Here is a 20408-nt window from a genome sequence, read left to right as displayed (position 1 = left end):
TTGAGTAAGATATGCATGGGCACAGTCTTCCCTGAGCTATGGATCACAAGTATAAACAAACAAGTGTTCTTTTAGCAGCACAGTTTTCTTGCATCAGTGGTCAACTGATGCAAGGGAAACGGAAGCCGTTTGAGGAAGAAGTACTCTCCATGCGATGTGCCTAGGAAGAATGGCAATAATCGCTCATACTACTTATTCCTTTTAATTAGTGGCTATTGTCTCAATTTTGCTTTATCCTTTAATCTTTAAGAGGTTTGCCTAAATATACATAGAGACTTATTTCTGTGACAAGTGTGAGAAACCGTTCCTGTCTAAGTAGAGAAGGGCTCTGTGGGGTGTAAGAATGTACACAAACAATGCTTGTAGAAATCCTACTATTAAAATGCATGACAGACCTCTTTATCTCTGAGCAATGCTTCTAGGTTTGCAACGTTGATTTAGTTTCACCTTGTTGATTTGGACACACAGACTCCTCAGCTACAGTCAGGATTTGCTCTTTCAGAGTACATCCAAGTAGCATGTGGTTAATTCCTAGTGTTTTTTAGGCTATGCAGAGGCTTTCTGACTTCCCCTGAACGTGGAAGACGCTGGATGAGTGTGCTGCAATCCAAAAAGGTGTACACAATCTGGTGGGTTGACCCGATCGCCCACGTGGGTGCATGCAATCTGATGGGTTGACCCCATCAGCTTGAACGTCAAGATTTCTTATGTCCCTTACTTGCCACATCATGTGCTCTCATGTATGAGCTGATGCCTGTTTCACACAGCTGATTAATACCCTTGCTTATGATTTCAAAATATTTCTTCCTTAAAGTAGAGTTTTTAGCAAATGGCAGGGAGAGGGAGAGAAGATCTTTTGGTGAGTTCCTGTACAGACACAAATAATTTTGCCTTAGATACATGGTGAATAAGTATATATAAATGGCTTATTTTTAATTCAAGGTAACATTTGCTGTTAATAGGATGAGTAACTAACTTTAGGTTTTGAGTGTGTTAAATGTGCTTCCAAGTTATTTTAAACTTGCCCACGAAGCTGGTTTAAAAATGTAAGTTGGGTGTTTATTATACTTTTAAGAATTATTTAAGTAGAAAGAGGCATGCTACCAATGATGCAGGTTATGCAAAAAATTATGCTGTTTGCAAATGCACATGCTAATTAGATAGTACAGAGCCATTAGTAATATGTCTGAGGTTTCAGTTAAAGATGATCATTGCCTATAGAAGAAATGTCTACTAGCTTACTGTTAGTTATCTTACTGCTGCTAACTCTACAGGGCTGTGAGTATGGCAACAAGCTATAATAAGTGCCGCAAAATCTTATACGTGTGGGTTGTTTTCCTGTTTTGCAAGCGTAGAGTGTTTCCTGTAACAATTTATGCATAACTGCCTATGAGGATAAACCTAATTAAACAGGTATTTAACTGGCCCTTCTTTATCTTTACTTCACAGTCTACGGTTTGCTTCTAAACTGTTAGGGTTTTCTTTATCGCCACAAAAGTCTGGTATGCGTTACTGTGTCTTCTGGCTTATATTTTAGCTAGATGGTAATAAGAACCTCCACTTGTTTTTAAACTTTTCTTTTGCATAGCTCCAGTGAATCCATCAAATATTTCATTATACCAGGTTCTTACTGTTCTGCTTCCTCTTGGCAGAGCTGTCAGATTCATAGTTAAAGCTGGAAGAAGTCTTTAATAACTGGACATCATTTTCCTTACCAGTGCAGAAGTACGAATGCCCTCATAACCTACTCTAAATGTTTCCCATGAGTGCTCAAGAGCAACAGCCAAACAGAATTTGATAGGTATAGTATGTACTTCCACATATATTATATTTATAGGTCTTGTAAAGTCCTCTTTTTCTCACAACTCCATTGATATCATTATTCCTGGGAGTGCAATTGATCAATAAAAAGCTACTACATGCAACCTCACTGCAAAGGGTGAGGGGTGGCCACCAGTCATTTCTTAGATCATGTACTTGCTCCATGTTTGGTCCTTATTTCTGGGTATGTGCTTCATTATTATTTATTACCTTATTAATTATTTGGGATAGTGACCACACTTTGAACTGACAAGTGTGAATGCTAAAGCTTACAGAATGAATACATATTTTTTATATATGAATATATACACATAGGTATGAACATTGACAGGCTTCATTAGTGAAATGACATATTAGTGAAATTATCTTTCTCTGTGACATTCTCTTTGGTGTGACTTTCAGCATAATCTATAAATGAAGAATTGAAGGAAGAATAAAGCATTTTGGAGTATGAATGGACCTTTAGGGTTGGCAGGTTTCACTTTCACATTACTAATCATGGCTTGTTTTGCTTGGTCCCTGAGTGGGAGGAAGCTCTTTCATCCCACATGCCAAATAGGAATAGAGGACACCACAGAAAAAATTATGCCTGCCCTTGCTAAAACAAATACTGGGCAAAAATAATTGGCAGGCAAATCTTAATGAAGAGTAGTGACAGCCAAAGGAAGTGGTTGAATAATCTGTAGTCTTCAGCGTTACTTTGTCCCGTGTCCGCTTCTGAGAATGGTTATGACTTTGACCCCCCCAAACTGATCAACTCTAAGAGTGGTGGTGTCAGCAGCAGAACCTCTGATACCATCCAGTGCCCAGCTGCTGAAATAGCTCAATACTTTCCTTGATTGCAGGTTTATTCCTCTGGGGAGGGGTAAGGAATGACTGAAGAGGAGACCAAGAAAATTAAACAAAAAGAATCATAGAATGGTTTGGGTTGGAAGGGACTTTAAAAACCATCTAGTTCCACACCCCCTGCCATGGGCAGGGATACCTTCCACTAGATGAGGTTGCTCAAAGCCTCATCCAACCTGGGCCTTTGGTGAGGAGTGTGTATTAATTAAAACCAGTTGTACAGTCCTCATCGAAATCTTGGCGTTACCCAGAATAACTTTACTTTTGCTCACGAATGAGTAGTCAGAAGGTGTTCTGAGCAGGTGATGTGCTGCTGTAGGAGTTGTGCAAGACCTGGGTGAAGCAGGACTCGGAGATTGCTTGGCTCTGAGTGGCTACCGAACAGCAAAATGCTTATAAATCATTGGAACAATCAGCAGAGATGTTCCAAAAAGCCTATTTTAATGAATTAATTTTCATATTTTTAATACTCCAGTTACATTAAGATTTATACGCGACTGAGTTATGTCTGCTGTGGGAAACAGCTTTAGAATTTCTTGGCATTTATGTATTTAAATTCTTAACCATAATATTACATTAATGTAGTTGCACTGAATATTAAATTGATTTAAAGATATTAATACTCTATACAATATATGCTCCTTAGCGTGTAAATATCATAATGCAGTAACAAAACACAAATTGAAAAATATTTTTCGTGTTCTTGGTACAAGTATTAGCTTTTTGCATTAATTCCTGATGGCTTATAGCAAGATGACTTGAATGAAATTCTTTGATTTATAAAAGTGCAAATGAGCTCTGAATCGATTCCTGGATCTTGTAGGGTTACAATACATCTCTGTCCTATGCTTTTTTGAGTGGAGTGAGGCAACCCTTATAAAGCCATCCACAAAATAGCTACCTCTGGCAATGTGTTTGATTTGAAATCATGAATGTTTCAGGTAAGACTGTTGTGGTCTTGTGAGCTAGAATAAGAAAGCCCCAAACCCTAACCTTTGTTTATATGGTGGAAAAATAAGGGCAGTTCTAACACAATTAGATGTTTACAAAAAATATTGCATTTGAGTGATCTGTGTGAGCATAAATGAACTTAAAGTCCATTTGTAGGCATTCCCTGTTGGCTGTGTGTAAACCTGTAATCTTTGTGCTCAGATCCCTAAAAGGGCAGAAGGCTATGATATGGCTATTGCCAGTACCAGTGAAAAACAAACAAGCAGAGAATAAGGCAGATGCCATCTCAAATGTCTCATGCAGCAAAAAGGAACTAGTCCCTCAATCAAAAACTTTATATGCCAAATATCCTATGGGGCTCTACTAGACCTTAATTGGAACTGTGGAGATCTGGCTTCTCTTCCCTATTGTGGTAAGGGTGTGGATATGATCTTAAAGCATACCACCTCTGAGACTCCATTTCTGCACACACACCATACCCCTGCTCCTTTTCCTTTTTTACTTAAAAAGGGTTAAACCCTTCAGGGAAGAAACTTTCTTGTTTGTGTTGGTGTACCGCCTTGTCCTGATCTGAGTTGACCCTCTGGGTGCTACTGTGATGCACACCATGCTCTAATCCAGCATCTGTACCATTAGAAATTCTTTTGAGAGAAAATAATGCATTTACAGCAATTAGGAATAATATTTCACTTATATAAACTAACAATTCACTCACCACCAGTGTAGTAGGTGCTTCTGCCATGAATGCAGTAAGTAAATGTTGTCAAAAATAGATTATAATTTTTCCTGAAATTTTCAATGCTAATGCACCTTTTATGCAAAACAATCACTAGGATTTTTTTCTAAATATTCTTCCCTTATGCAGAGACTGTTAATGGAAACACAGTCTATACTGAAAACTGTTTACTGTTTGATTTTAAAAACAGCTTCTATAACACAGATCTCTTTAATGGAAATGTATTGTAAACACATACTCTTTACGATATAGTATAAAATAATTTTATGCTGCAGCACTCTTTAATGGAAAAGTACTGTATATACTGCACTGATATTTTCTATTAAAACACATTAAACAAATCCTGTTTTAAACCAATATCTAGTTCATAATTTACATGAACAATTTTAGCTAAGCATTCTAAACACCATCAACTTCATACAGAAAAACCTTTTAAGGTATTTCTTGTTGACTAACTGTACAGTGATTTCTCATTTTCAACAGAAAAAGTGGGGAGATAATGAGTAATACCATTTAGTTTTGAAGGTAGTCACATTAAAACATGCTTGCTTTCAAGTAGGTAAAAGCATTCTCGAACTACGTTATATTGAACTGCATCTGCAATCTTCCTTCTCTACTCTTGGATTAGGAGACTTCATTACTATTGCCCTTTCAGACAGACAGGGCTTATATTTATACAAACTCATGTACTAAAGGTCAACAACAGTGAAAATAACTCCATTAGGTAATAGCCTGAGTTCTTCAGTGACCCCCTCAAGAAAGATTTTGGCTGGAAAGAGGTGTATTCTCTCAGCAGAAGGTGGGTTAATCCACAGACTTGCTTTCTCAGAGAAGCACTCCCTAAAGCAGCTTTGTGGCTGACACCTGCAGCTGCTCCACTGCGGACAACAGGAACCCTGTAGGCATGGCCCCGTGCTGCTTCCTTGCAATCCCCACTCCTTAAGGGTGTTCCCATCCTCCTCTTCATCGCAGTGCCCAAGTCTGCTGCCAGGTGGTCATGCTTGGGTATTCCTCACCAAGCCCCTGCTGGCAGACGGACCGTCTGTTAGTTGAGTAGGGGTTTTTGTACTGAAGAGGGGGAAATATAAAAAGGAGCATCTCATAATGAGTCCTGGAAGGTCAGAAGTTTGAGATTCTTGGGTCCTTAGATGCAAAGAAAGGTCCTTTCTGCAAAGAAAGGAACTCAGTTACTGAGACAAGTAACCTTTATTTTCATGGTCAAGCCTTGTCCCGTCACAGGACCGGGAACTGCTAACATTGCAGTTACAAAGTCCTCCTGTCCCCACTGTTTTTGCAAGAGGTACTGGCTTGTAAGAGTAAGCTGCCTGGTTTTTTTTTTCCCCTTAAAATTCTGTTGCCCAGGGTTTAAATCTAAATGAAATTAAGTGGATCCTTTATTTCTTCGGTTTCTGCTGTGCAACCAAATAAACCTGTGAGTCTTTCCCAGGGCTGTACAAGGTGACAGCTTGAAATACTTATTTATCTTTGAGTTCCATGAGATGGTACACTGAAAGTCACCACGTAGTTCAAATGGGAAAAGGCATGTTCTATATTCTCTGCTTGGGAATGGACTGGTTACAGTCTGGAAAAGATCAGTTCTCTTAAAGATGAAATATTACCATTCACCTAATTTAAGAATCACTGTTCTTTAACACATCTGGGTTTTTATAGTTCCAGCACAGCAAATACTTTGGTAACACTCACTGGTGATGAAAGTTTTGGATCTGTAAAGTGGTGCACTGGAAACACAGGGATAATGAGGGCCAAAGAACTGATGTCATGACTTGCTCTTTGGTTTTTCAGTGCCCAAAGTTCCTGCTACCTTACAGAGAAGACAGTATTGAAAGTGCTGCATTCTATCTAAGCCTATTGCAGAAGTTTCCAGGCTTTTGCATCACATCAGATAGAGATATAATTTAAAATTCTTTATGTGACTTTAAATGGACTCTTACAATATGTGAAATCATCACTTCCTATTGTAGAACAGTGTGAAATCGGAGTGCTTAGAGACAGTTGTATTTAAAATGCTAGCATTTTCTTATAGCTAGCTTGTTTCAAGGGTTATAACTGGCTTGAAGCAAATTACCCCTTGTCCTGGTTCAGGCTGTACATGGTATGCTGTCTATCTCGTTCTGATCCGTGTTATGTTTTTTTTTCTTTCTCTTAAAACTCCAGCAAAAAAAGAAAACAACCTCAACACTTGAATAGCTTGCATAATGTTGCTAGCATGCATCTTTCACCCTTAGCAATAACAGTAGCATAAAGTCAGTATTTAGCAAGGACAAGTGTTGAGAAAAGGCTCCAGCTTCTGTGCTGAGTAGTTGCTCAAGATTCTTCTCCACAAATAAAAGGAGAAATTTTTAAATATGGCTTTTGTTTCAGTATAACTTTAGAATAGCTAAACATTTAATAACAGTCAGCTATGACATTTACAAAGAGCAAAACATTTGAACACAGAGACTTAGCAAATTCTCAGGATTCTCAAGAGCAAATCTAAAATATTGCATCTTATTGTCCCCAGCTGAGCTCTATGGACAGTCACTAAGAAAAACTACTTTCTGTTTGCTGTAAAGCAGATTTTTCAACGTGTCCATTTTTCCTGGTGATTTTACCCACACTGAATTTGGTTCATGCTCTGAATGTTGGTCTTCTCTTTTGACTTATTACACACATCCTTAGGGAAACAAGAAGGTGGCTAAGTTTTGGTGCTGGAAAAGCTGATATTTTTAAGTTCTGTTTGAAACCTTTGAACTTTGGTGTAAAAATATCACCTAGATATGGGACTGAGGGACTGGGGTTTGCACAAAGGAGCAGTAACTATTGTTCTCTGTGGACTTCAAGGAAGGTAAAATGGTTTAGAGTGTCCCATTATTCCCACTGCCTGGAACAGCTGGGCAAAGAGAGAGGAAATGGCTTTCTCCCAGTACTTGTCAAATAACAGATCTGCAAATTATCCCTCCAAGGGACAAGGTAGACAATGACAGTATGCTCATAAACCAAGAGTAAAGTTTTGGCCAAAATTCAGAGAAAAGGATTAAAATAAAGGTTTATTGGATTGAAATTTGACTAATAAAATTTAATTAATGATTTTATTAAAAAATAAGATCAGGAGTAATTAAATGCAGTCTGTATTATGAAATATCAAAGCAGAACAAGTCTGAAATATATAGACATACAACGTGCATATATAACAAGTAATGCTCTGTAAATGAGCATGTGCCTATATTTCCAAGTATCTTCTGTCCAAGGCAGTCTGATTCAATAGCCTGTGTAAGATACAAAGAAAACAGGAGGAAGTTCTTGCAACAAATACAGCTTGCAAAAGTGAAATCTCTATTTTCTTCAGGATCATGTAGAAGCTACTCAACATATTACACTGCCGTATTCTTTGATAGGAAATAACTAATTTCTTGAACGTGCAATTTCTTGGTTGAATGAATTTAAGAAAACATGTTACAGTACAGAAAATCTAGTTATTCAATTACATTTTCTGTTGTGCAGTAAAGAAACAGCACAGCCTAACGAAATACTTAAGTGTTTATAAGCTGAAACATATTTCAGTAACATCTGATTAGAAGTTAATATCTTGGGCAATCTATCATTATCAGTATTAAATGTATTATCCCAACTGAAATAATAAATTTCATTTTACTTGTGTTTAATAGCAAACATGAATCAGAAAATGTTTCCTGAATTTTATTAAAATTCTGTTATAGCTCATTTATAACTGAGGACAATGAAGTACTTACAGAATACAGAATGGTATAATCACTGAAAAGATAAAGAGCTCCAAGCTACCTGTTCTATATTGTTAGCATAAATGGAAAATAAGATTGGATCAAGATAAGAGTTTTGCAAGACTGCCTTGGTTTTATTCTCAACAAAATTTTGCTCCTATCTGATTTGACATGCAGTTTATTCTCAATAAGGGCCTAATCTTGAAGTCTTCTGTCAGACAATGAATGTGTGGGCTGCATGTGGCCTCAGGCCTACACGTTTGTGGCTGGTAGGACTCACAATTAAGGCACCTCAATAAAATGAAGTCTCAAGGACCTCAGCGTGAGCCTGCAGCACTTCAGAAGCAGCTGAGAGAATCCCCCATTGTGTCTTCTCTGATCCGTATATAGTAGAAACTGTGTGGTCTACAGAAACTGAGTGATCAAACAGCATCACTGCGTTTCTGCAGTAAAAATTACAGAATGTGCTTTTCAATTCAGCTGTACTCAGGAAAATTGCAACGCTGTTTTTTGGGGGGCAGCTGAGAGTACGTTTGGTAAAATGTATATTCTGCTGAAATTTCTTTCACAGTAAAACCAAATACCTTGAGCAGGTTTGCCATGGTATTGCAATTTCTTTTTCTTGTAACAGACCAGTCTTTAGGAGTGACTGTTATACTTTGGAATTTACTTTGCCCGACTTTCTTGAAAAGTCTGTGGGCTTGCTTGTATATATGTGTGTGTATATATAAATTCACATATATGCGCACATAGTCTAATTCTGAAGTGCTCAGGATAGAGAACAGTGGTAGTATGCAACGATTTATCGAATGCCCTTGTGTGTTTTTTTTGTCCAATAAGATACCACAACGTTTTGGTCTACCTATAAAGTAATACAGAGCTTTGTTTTTCACAGCCACTGCAGTGTTGACTTTGGCAGAGGTGAGGAGACCAGATGTTTGTCACCTGCAGCAGTAATTTTAGTTAGTTTTGAATGAAATTCTTTCCTCTCAGGTTTTAGGGAATATCTAGAAAGTTATTTTGGCTGCAGAAATCATTACTGGCCAAGATGGTGCTATTAGATCTGTAGGTGAAGAACTTAAAACTACATCTGGAATTTCTTATTACTGGAACTGTTTGTCTATAAGAAGCTCTTGTCCTTTTCTTGCAACTTTCTACTTTTGAGTATCACTTTTTCATTGAAAGTGAGTGCCATTACAAACATTAAATGTGGAAAAGCGAAGCAGTAAGAGCTGTGATATGTACTATTGAACTTAAGCTAGGTTAAGCCATTTTGTAAGGCCTTAAAAGTTGGAAATGTAAGGAATTAAAAAGACACTTGTGAGGTCTAGAAAATACTGTTGGAGAGAGTATTGCTTGATGGTTCATTAATTCACCTTTTCCTCAATATAATGTTACCTCTCTTCCTTTTATTTCTGTATTTGTGTATTTAAGCATAAACGTAGGTGTGCATTTATGGTATATCAGATCCCCAGTTAGACATCTGTGTAATGTAAACTGCATACATACACTGTTACCAGAACCCTGCTGCTTACTGCTGCTGGATGACAAGCAGGTGATAAGTTGGACACCCTTCACCTCTGGATAGCTGATGCTCAAAGTAAGATCAATGCAAAATGAACCAATCCTACAAATGCAAAAAAAGTGGGTTTTGGTGTGGGTTTTTTTTTTTCCACCCCCCCCCCCCCAACACACTTATTTCTATGTCCTGACAGTGAGTGAGAAGTGTCTCTATTTTTCTCTGATGTCTTGTAGTTTATATAATTTCTCAGTATTCAATAAATAAATTGCTTGGTCTTGGAGCTAAATGATTCTTTCCTTTCAGGTTTTAGGGAATATCTAGAAAGTTATTTTGTCTGCAGAAATCATTACTCAGAATTTTCAGTAAGCATTGCAGATGTATAACTTTGCAAGAACTCAATAGTGGAAAAATAGAAAAAGAAAGAGGACATGCCACCATAATACTCCAAGAAAGAATTTTTACCAGTTGCCTTCCCTGAATGATTTTCAAATGCCATACCAACAACTGAAGAGCAGCATTGCTGCTATCCCCATCTGAGGGAATGTTTTCTTTTTTCTTTCATACAATCCTAGAGACTTTCCACACAGAAGATCCTTCTCTTGTTCCTTTTGTTTTGTTTCACAATTAGTTCAGGTGCTGGTCAATTGGGAGATCTGAGCAGTGCCTTGGGCCAGATGACCTGCAGGGCTTCCTCCCAGCCTCAATTATTTTTTGTGTGTGTACGTACGTACACACACACACAACTTCTTTACACCTTCTTTAGGTGCACAGAGAGCTATTTAGTCCAGATATTTTTCATAGTGTCTTACATCTCTGGTAGTTCAGTAGATACCTCTTGTACTTATCTGATAGTGACTCTGCCAGTTTACTGAAAATGTCTAGTGTATGTTCACTGTACGTTAACTAAAATAAGCCTGCATGTGACTTTCTTCTCCAACAAAGTATACTTATTCTTTCTCAGCTCTCATCCCAGAGTGAACTGGAAAATATTTTGTTGTCACAACCATATTGCAAGCCATGTAAATGCAAACTAATGGGTGATCTGAATAAAACGTCCTCTTTCTAGCAGTAGAGCGAGGGGACAAAAACATTCTCTCCATGAGGTCCTGTGTAAAAACGGGACAGTTGCACATAGATTTTGATTGTAATTATGGCCCAAATGTATCTTTATTATTCTAGGGGGAAAAAAAAAAAAAACAACAAACACATCCAGGACCAGAACAATCTCAAATCTGTTCTCATCTGAAGGATAAAATGTGCGCGCGCGCGCATGCACACACACACGCATATATATATAAAAAAAACTTTTCTTTTTGTCCTTATTGTAGACCTTAGATTATTTGTAGAGCTGACCTAAGATTGGTTCCAAGTTTAGCATCCAAGTTAATGGGTTGGATTTTTCTAGGTGTCTGTTGTTACAGCCCAGTGCCATAACACAGCAAAAATATTGACTGTCAATGGGAACTTGACATTTAAAATCCTTCTGCACCATTGATCCTCACTGTAAATATCTTTACAATAATCTTTTTAATAAAAACTTCTAAGAAAGATGGACTAAGGATTGGCAAAGAGCTGTTAATGAGTAAATAAATGTAACTAACCCCAAATAAACTTCAGATATGTCCACCATTAATTTCTGTCCTTGGTAATTTACTTATGATTATTGAATGATTACTGTGGATGATTACTGACTTTCTGCACAGCAATGGTCTGTTCGTTAATGTCTCAGATCCTAATATAGTTCTTGAATTCACACCAGTATAACTTTTATTCCTTAAACAGGATTGAGTGCAAGTTCACTCCTTTATTATGAATAAAGGATTATTCTTTTTCTAGGATTTAAAGAAAAATAATATCAGATCAATTTAATTGGCATAAATGCAGAATTTTTTTATCATCACGGAAGCAATCTTACCTGTTAGAAATATACTAAAAAGAATCAGAAAATGAATTAAACAGTTTGTCCAATAAGGATACACAGGAATCTTCTTCCAGGAATCCATAGATCTCTGCGTGGTTGCAGTATATAAAAAATATAACTGCAGCTGACACTCCTACTTCAATGTTGTTTTGCAACTCTGGTCATCTCAGCAGAGAAGTCAATAATGGACTCCTCCAAGATGCTGATCCCTGGGCTCATGGACATTGAGGAAGAACCGGGAGAAGGACAGAACACTTTGCATGGCCAAGACAGTTATTTTTAAAGCACGTATTATATCTGCGTATAGACATGTGACTGTTATGAACCATAATTAATAGCTGTGAATTACCATTAGTAGGTTCAAAGCATCTAATTCGGTGACAAAACTGGCAAACACAGAAACCTGATTCGCACGTACTGACCTTCACCACGCTTTTTAAACTGCAGCTTTTATCATAACATGCGTCTGTTCGAGACAGTTAATAGTAACCGCTGTCATAACCACCACACAGGGCAGTTTGTTTCTAAGCCTGTTTCATAAGTACTGTCCCCAAGTACTTTCAGAGAACATTTTGTTTGGTCTATTTTGGCTTCAAATGAGAATAGTGTAGTTGTGTCTCAAATCCATTCTGCCTATGCATATTGTGTATCCCTTCTCTTTGACTTCCAAAAATTCAGTTGTGTTTTGTGAAATAAAACCCCACATAACATAGGGACTACTCAAATTGACCAAGACAACTGTAAAAGAAGATTGTGATCTTCACTTGGCATGAGGATTTTGATCCAGAACCTTTCCATGTGAAAGATGAGGACAGGCATAATTCTGATGAACGTTAGCTCTGTTACAAATCAGGAATAGCTGTTCTGAAGTTAGCAGAGTTATGTTAGTCTAAAAAGGATCTGGGAAGATCAGGCTAGAGATACATGACTAATATAAATACAAAATTATGTGTGTGTGTGTATGTGTGTGTGCATGCATAGATATCAAGATATTTTAAATTTCAGAATTATCTTTGCTACTAGTAGAATTTCTCTCTCAAAAAAGAAAATAGTTGTAGGACATAAAACGTTTGTTCCTGAATTTTTTTTGAAGATGTTGTACAAGGTAAAAATGCCCCAAGTAGTCTTTTTTGCTCCACCGTCATTTGGACTTCAGTACTTTTTTTTTTTTTTTTAATTTATTTATACTTGCCTATCCTGAGACCACATGAATGAAAAATTTGCTAGAGCTGTTACCAGAGTTAGTTCAGTCTAGAATTACATTTTCAAACACTGTTAATTGGTGTATATCTAAGATGAATTGCACTATGCAAATTTACTGAAATTGAAGATCTGGATCCTAGAGACTGTTTTCAAATAAGCATTAATCAAAAAAGGTGTGAATATTGTTACTAGATAATAATTCATAAGATTCTCTAGGAATACTTATAATGTAGCAAGTTAATAGTGTTGGGTTGGGTTAGCTCTGGAAGAAAAAGCCACTGTATGTACTTCACCAAGATTTTGAATGGTTCTGCTAAGGCTGAAAAAAAATAGTTGTATATAGGACTTGGTAATTTTACACAAAATCAAAGTGAACTTTGACTTAACACAGTTATGTTTTGTGTAGGCATCTTTCCACACCCCTCTTTCTTTCTTTTTTCTTTTTTTTTCTTTTTTTTTTTTTTTTTTGTAAAACACTCATATAGACATAATCTAGACATGAATTGATATAAATCATAACAGTGGGATTTGGGTGTGTGGAGTTGGGATAAAAGTGGACATCATTTGGAGGCAACTGCGCCACTACCTGTTGTGATGGAAATGGAATTATGATTGCTACATGTTCATTTGGGTGCTGAGATGCTTAGTAAATGAATGTTGGTTTGGATTAATATAAGCCTGCATGGAAAAATCAGCAGGATGGAAACAGAGTAGATCAAGGTAAGCCAGTGCTTCACAGATATTCAGAGATTCTTAAAAGGCATTGGCAATGTAGAATACCTCTGCAATCTACATTCAAAAACACTTTAGTAATCAAAAGAAGGAGAGAGAAAAAAAAAAAAAGGCAAGGAGTTTTTTTGTGAGAACATAAAAGTTACAGGTTCCCACTGATCTCTGCAGTATCTCTGTCTGCGCTCTCAGGAGGGCAGTTCAGAGAGGAGAGTTTTGTTAATTGCATAGTATCTAAAGTGGAGTTTTGTTATTACGGAGTTTTATTCCCATTGACGAAATCAATAATAATTTGTAAGAAAGCCACCAGGAGTACCTCAGTAATGCAGAGACATGGTAAAGTGAACTTGGGTGGGTTTGCCCGGAGGAGAGGAGGAGGAAGGCACTGCCGGTGGGCGGCCGAGGCCCTAGGGGCACCTGTGCCCCCCTGCGGCACCCCCCCAGCCTCTCCCACGCTGGAGGGGAGGCACTCGCACATCCCTCTGTTTTCTTCCCTCCTTTGGGGAAAGAAGCAGGAGGAAGAGTGTTGTTTACTATATCTGAGCCTTGAAAGCTTGAGAAGCGCATTTCACACAGTGTTATGCCTGAAGAAAACTTCACTCCCTTCTGATGCATGAGGCCAAGCTATTTAAGTACCACTGTTATGTAAATATTTACATTTGTAAAAAAAAAAAAAAAAAAAAAAAAAAAAACAAACCACAAACTTTCTCATAATAATTATATCTATTCAATGCATACCATCTTCGCTTAATAGCAAACATTAAAACAAGATACTTACAAAGAGAAACCCTTGTCATTTGGCAAAGAAAATAATCCTCTGCTGCTTGCTCCCCCCTCCATTTTAATTGTTAATATCTTTTCAGCATGCGGGAGAAGTAATCTCCTACCACGCTAAAGCAGTCAGCCTAATTGAAAAGAAATACAAGTCATCTAGTGCACAGCTGAAAAATTCAGCTAAAATGCAATCTGTCATTATCTTTCCAATGCCAATTTTAAATAGGTATTAAAGTAAATGGGGGAAACATCTTCTCATTTCTCTTGCAGTATCGTTTCATTTTTACAGAAATCCCTAATCCTCAAATGAAGATTCTGCCCGATACCCAACAAAACACTCAAGACTCAGCCTCAAGTGTCTTGGAAACCAGATCCAAAAATAGAGGAATAATTTCCCTATCATGAATTAATCTCATTTGAAAATGATTTTAAAAATACAGTTTATGCAATGCAAATCCTCGCTCCCAGAATAACCTGTATTTGTGGTTGTTATGCCACAGTCAAGAGATAAATTACTGCTCAGTGAGCTGTTTCAGCATGGCAACGTGAACTGCAGCTAGGATTAAGGAAACTGATGAAGCATAACATACCATGAAAGAAATGAAAACATTTTATAGGACACATGGGTATTATTGACAGGTTTCTACTTTTTAGATACAATTTCAGCAGGAGATCATATTTGAAAAGTATCCTGCATTAGAAAATTATATGCCACATTTAAAAGTATTCACACTTTTAGTCCCCAAATTATTATGCGCTATATAACACATTTCAATTTAATTGGAGAAATGTTGTATTGTGATGCTGAACACTTGTTTAATGGAGATAATATTTTAGCTTGGTAGGGAAAGCTGGATTCATCTGAAGCTGAGACATCCTCAGATTTGTAATTACCAATGCATGCTTCTGAGTAGGTAAAAGTATATTGAAAATATGTCAGATGGGGCCTTATAGAAAAATCCATCAAGTCCTTAGCAGGTCAAGCCCAAACAAAATCTTACTAAAGCTATTACCATCAAAGTTTATTTGGCTCTGGTCTCAGAAAGACAACTTTCTTCAGACTTCACTGACTGAAATCCCCACAACCATGGGAACCTCAGGATCTGCACCATATTGCATGTGCCTGGCAGGTGTAAGGAAATGGCTGGTTAAAAAGGTACCCCTACACGAAGCCTGTCAAATTGAAAAAGAGAGTTTTTAGCATTCTACTGTAAAACACGATGGCTAATTATTTTTCCTTCAGCAGCCTTGCTTTCTCATTCCTTCCCTGAAGTAGTAAAAGATTCAGTTAGATTGAACAAAGACTATGCTCTCAGGAGTAATCATCTGTTGGTAGAAAATGATGTGATATTTCTGCTGTTATTCTTCCTGGTGTTCACAAATTGGAAAGTTTTGTAGTTAAAGTGTGGCCAAGATACTCTGTTGTGACTATGGGCATAGTGGTAGAGAAGAAGAAAACAAGAAACAGGCTTAGGAAGATCCCTTCCTAATGTGTACTTTCTACTCAGTCCTTTCATTTGAATCAATAGCAATTAGTATGTTAGAGGGATCCAGTTCAGTAGTTTTACAGGCTCTTTCAGTGAGGTAGTATAAGTATCTCCTAAGTCTCTTCTCTCAGTGTCCATATAGTCCTAAATTCATGGAACACAGAGGCCTGAGCAAGATGTCTTTACACAGTGCTCCTATAAACTGTCTTTTTTGGTCAATCTGCATTCTGTAACGGCTTGCACATAAGCATGGTTAGTAACAAAGCTTATTGTCTCACTGGTGAGACCCAGTACTAGCTTAAATGGCCTGGCTAGGCTGCAGTCTAATGGGTGGAGAGTTTTCTGCAGTTATATTTCATCTAGCTGGCCTGCAATTTTACTGTTGGAAAAGTCTGAGCAGTGACGACGTAGGACCAAATCAGTCCGGCTGTAGTCAGTGATGCAGTAGCTGTTGTAATGCCACTTATGCAGGTTTTCAGAGAGCTACTGCAGGACAATGGCCTTCAATGCTTGCTGTTGCACAGGCAGCAGCACAGGGCAAGTACCACGTTGTGCATAGGTTTGTACCTCTCCTCTCTGCTATGCTTGATGGCAGCAGGGAGCGCTGCCGAAATCCCACGATTCACGCTGAGGATCGCTGGGAGGCAGAGCCTATCAATAGGTGCTGTCATCCTTGTTCACCTTGCCGAGAAACTGGTACTCAGACGTGACAGTGAGCTCTTCTCTTTTCCCACTGCTAGTAACTGCATCGACATTGCCATCTGAAATCCTACCACCTAACTGCAAATTGAAAACCAGATTGTTCTCGGTCCACATCTGAAGAACACAAAGCTTTCTATATAGGCAACTGAATTTTGTAAATGTAAGAGGTAAAGCTTAATAGATATTTCACGGGAAAAAGAAGCACTTCTTGTTTGATTATTATACATGTTTTGGTGTTATTGTTAAAGTCAAATCTGGAAAGCTGATAAATTTATGGCAGGACACACACAGGGAAATATGGAGATGGAGGAAGACAAAACAATACTGAGGAGAATCTGGCTGAAAACTGGTTTGAACATGAACTACATGTTAAATAAGCTGCATTATTCTTTACTGCAGACGAAAATCTAGAAAATATGATTTTTCTGCTCTCTGTATTTCATTTGGAATCAGGGGAGAAGGGACAAAACAATGACGACAATAATAAAAGTAATATTAATAATAATCTCTTGCGGGGCCAGAGAAAAAATAGGGAATTTAGGTGATATATGTAGTGAGACTGCATGTGGAATGCAGATTAGTATGAATTAGGTGAAAGAAAATGTTTGTGCAAAACACTGCCGGTCTGGATACAGATTTCATAATCAGCACAAGAAGTCATTGAAAGCAGAGACTGATATTTTTGTTCTACAAAATGTCATTGTTTTCAGAAGTTATACTGTACTGTATGCATCATATTATGCAGCACAGGATCTAGGTGAGAAAATCAAGCCAGTAAACTCAAAACACCTAGCGTATCTGCTTTTCAAAAGCTGGTACAATGCAAAATCTAAAGAAAGAACAAAGGCAGAGGAATGATATTTTATCAGCATTTGGTAGTGATGAGGTCACCATGGTTATAACTGTGGCATATGGAAAATTTTCATTAACCTCCCCCCCACCCCAATCTGTCTGGGCTACTGGTTGAAACAACCTATTCCTATTCTGTTTGTTCTACACATGTAAAAAAAAAAATATTAGAAGATCTTCAGTTATACTTCTGTGTGTGTAATACAGGAGAAGGGCTAACATGCAATTTTGAAAACAGAATGTGGCGTCTAAATATTAATTCTGTTGTACTCTGCTAACTGGGTAAAGGTGGTGAGGCTCCAGTGAGGAGGAAGAACAGAAGCAGAACAGGATATGCTAGAACTCTGATTAAATATTTACAGGTTATACTTATCATAGAATTTGTTTATTAATATCAAAAAGTCGGTTACCATCCTGCAGGTGGTTAAGTGTTAAAAGACTACTTAAAATTCCAGTATGATGCTTTTTTTTTTTCCTAATGATTACAGAACTACCCTCAATATTATGTGTATACTGAAAGAGTGACCAATATTTTCTGTCTTCTCCATCTGTCTCTCCCAAACATGTTCTACAAATTCTTTCAGTTGAACTTTGTATCATAGTTTATTTTGCATTTAATGATTGAAACTCTCAATGAGATCCATGCTGAGGTTGAGCAGGGTAATAAATACAAGCTGCTCCTACTTCACACACATTGTGGGGGGTGGGATACAATAAAAATGATGCAAAAGAGAAAAAAAAAATCTGCATCTAAAAAAATAATTTATAAAAAGTATTTTCTGTTTCTTGTAAATGCCAAATATCCTTAGCTAAAGTTATCTGCCACAGAACCTGCCCCCAATGTCCTCATCACCAACCACAGGACAAGTCCCAGCTGGAACCATTTATTGGCTTAGTCAAGTGCTCCACTACTTTGTTCTAAATATGTCAACTTTGATTCATCCTTGGGCTTAGTTGCTGTCAAACATTGTTAAATGGAACTGGAATCAGCATTGCACCTAGGTTTCCACTAAGCCAAAACCGTAATCACTTCTGTAGAAATGTTAGTATTCTGTGGCACTAAAGAGTCGGTTTGATAAGGAGTGCGGCATTTCTGTGAGGGCATCTTGCATGAAAAGGGAAGTCTGGTCTCGTCTTTGCCACCAGCTAGAGGTAAGAAGTTCATAAGATCAGTACTGAAAGCTTTGGCAACAAGCTCTGTCCTTCAGAACTGCCAAACTTCTTATTTATTTGCATGATTTATACTGTCAGGGCACATGCAGGAGTACATTATGAGACCAGAGTTAGGACTATCACCACCGACTAAAGCGCTGGCAATGTTTACCTTAGCGTTTGATTGGAGTTTGGTGTTGTAACTGAGACTAAATGAAAAAATTGAATCATTCTGAGAGATGAACTGTAAAGCACAAAATATTTTAGAGTGGATAAGGGAAGAATAGGTTTCATCTACAGGCTGCAAAGGCAGTTGAAGGAATAAACTCAGAATAGCATGTTATCTACTTCTGCTCATATTGTGCAATAGTTTTAGGTAGCATTTACACAGATTTCAGAGGGTGTTGCAAAGGAAAACAGCATTTGAAAGAAGTATACGCTTGGATGCTATGTGAGATACGAGGAAGGAATCACGAAGGTTACCAATAATTGTTGATGTAGTAATTTATATTATGGTGAAAATTAAAGACTGAAGGCAAGTTGGATAAGTGGTTATTCACGTGATTGCTGAGCATGCTGTGAGTCATTTTTGAGCAGTATTGTCTCTGCTATTTAGCAGGGGTCGTCAAAACGTGAAAATGGACCACATGGCCTCCAGAGGATACATATCTTTAGGAATTTATGCAGCTGAGTCTTTGACCCTACAGTTTTCTTTACTGTGAAATGGAGGGTGAAGATGATGATCCCAGCAGATATTTTTAGTGGTACATAAAGGTGCATTCTTAGTAATTTGTCTTAAATAGCATATTTATTGCAAAGCATTCAGTAAACCTTCTACATAAACCTATTCTTTCCTCCTTGTAATCTGCTATGCTTTGGATGGTAAGGTCACCCTCACTTCACCAATGACCATAGCTTCTCTTGCAATTGGCTCCTAACTGTTGCCCATTTCTCCTATGAAACTCCAGTACTCTCTGCCTTTTTGAAAAAGTCAGCGTTCTTGGAGGAGGGAAGAGAGATTACAGAGGAATATTACAAATACAGTAACTGAAGATGGGCACCCTCCCCATCCATGATTTCTTTGAATAAACTACTCCGGACATGGGAAATCTTTTAAAGGTGTGTATGAGCTGGTGGCTAGGTGGGGTCTGAAGAAGAGGAATTAGCAGATTCCAGCATGTCAGCAATTCACTCTGTCATCACAGCATTGTTGGTTTGCTTTTTTAGTGCCTAGAATTTTGTGCGCGTGTGTGTGTGTATATATATATATGTGCACAGGGATAAAACACCAGTGAATAAGAATTCTTCACTCAGTTACTCTAGCAACAATGTTTTGAATCTTTTGTGCTCTGGTGTAAATTGTTTCCCCAGGGCAAGCACAGGAAGAGTTAAGCCTTGTTTATTTTTCAACCTGCCACAATATTTACTTTTGTGTTTACAGTACTCAGTGCATCTGGTTCAAGCAAAGCTAAGAAAGATTTCACCTTAAATCATTGACATAACAGAAGCTAAAAACTTGTAATACATTTTTTTTCCACAATATTTTAAGGAGAAATAACATGAAGGCCACACCACATCAATGGCTAAATCTGCTAAAAATCATTGTGAATGCAATTCTTCTTTGAATTTAACTTCACAATTTCTAGATAGTAATAATTTAACTCCTTTTATGTTACGTACATTCAATTTTATAGTAAACTGAATAGAATCCTGACAATTGCTTAGCCACACATTAGACCAAAAACATCAATGCTATTATATTTCATTAATGAAGAAAGCACTGTGCATAACTAATGGATTTTATTAAGGCTAATATATATAACAGCAGGAGCAGTTGGTAGACCAAGGAAAGATTTTTAGCAAGCACTCTGTGGAACTAAAAGTCACTGAAAGATAAAATAATAAACTTGTTCGACACACTAAAGAGCCGGTGTAACTTTGGTAGTCACAGGGTGAAGACACCATGCTTGATAACTCT

The sequence above is a fragment of the Platalea leucorodia genome (assembly GCF_965183815.1).
Source record: "Platalea leucorodia genome assembly, chromosome: 6".
NCBI lineage: Eukaryota > Metazoa > Chordata > Aves > Pelecaniformes > Threskiornithidae > Platalea > Platalea leucorodia.
This window is presented reverse-complemented; position numbering follows the sequence as displayed.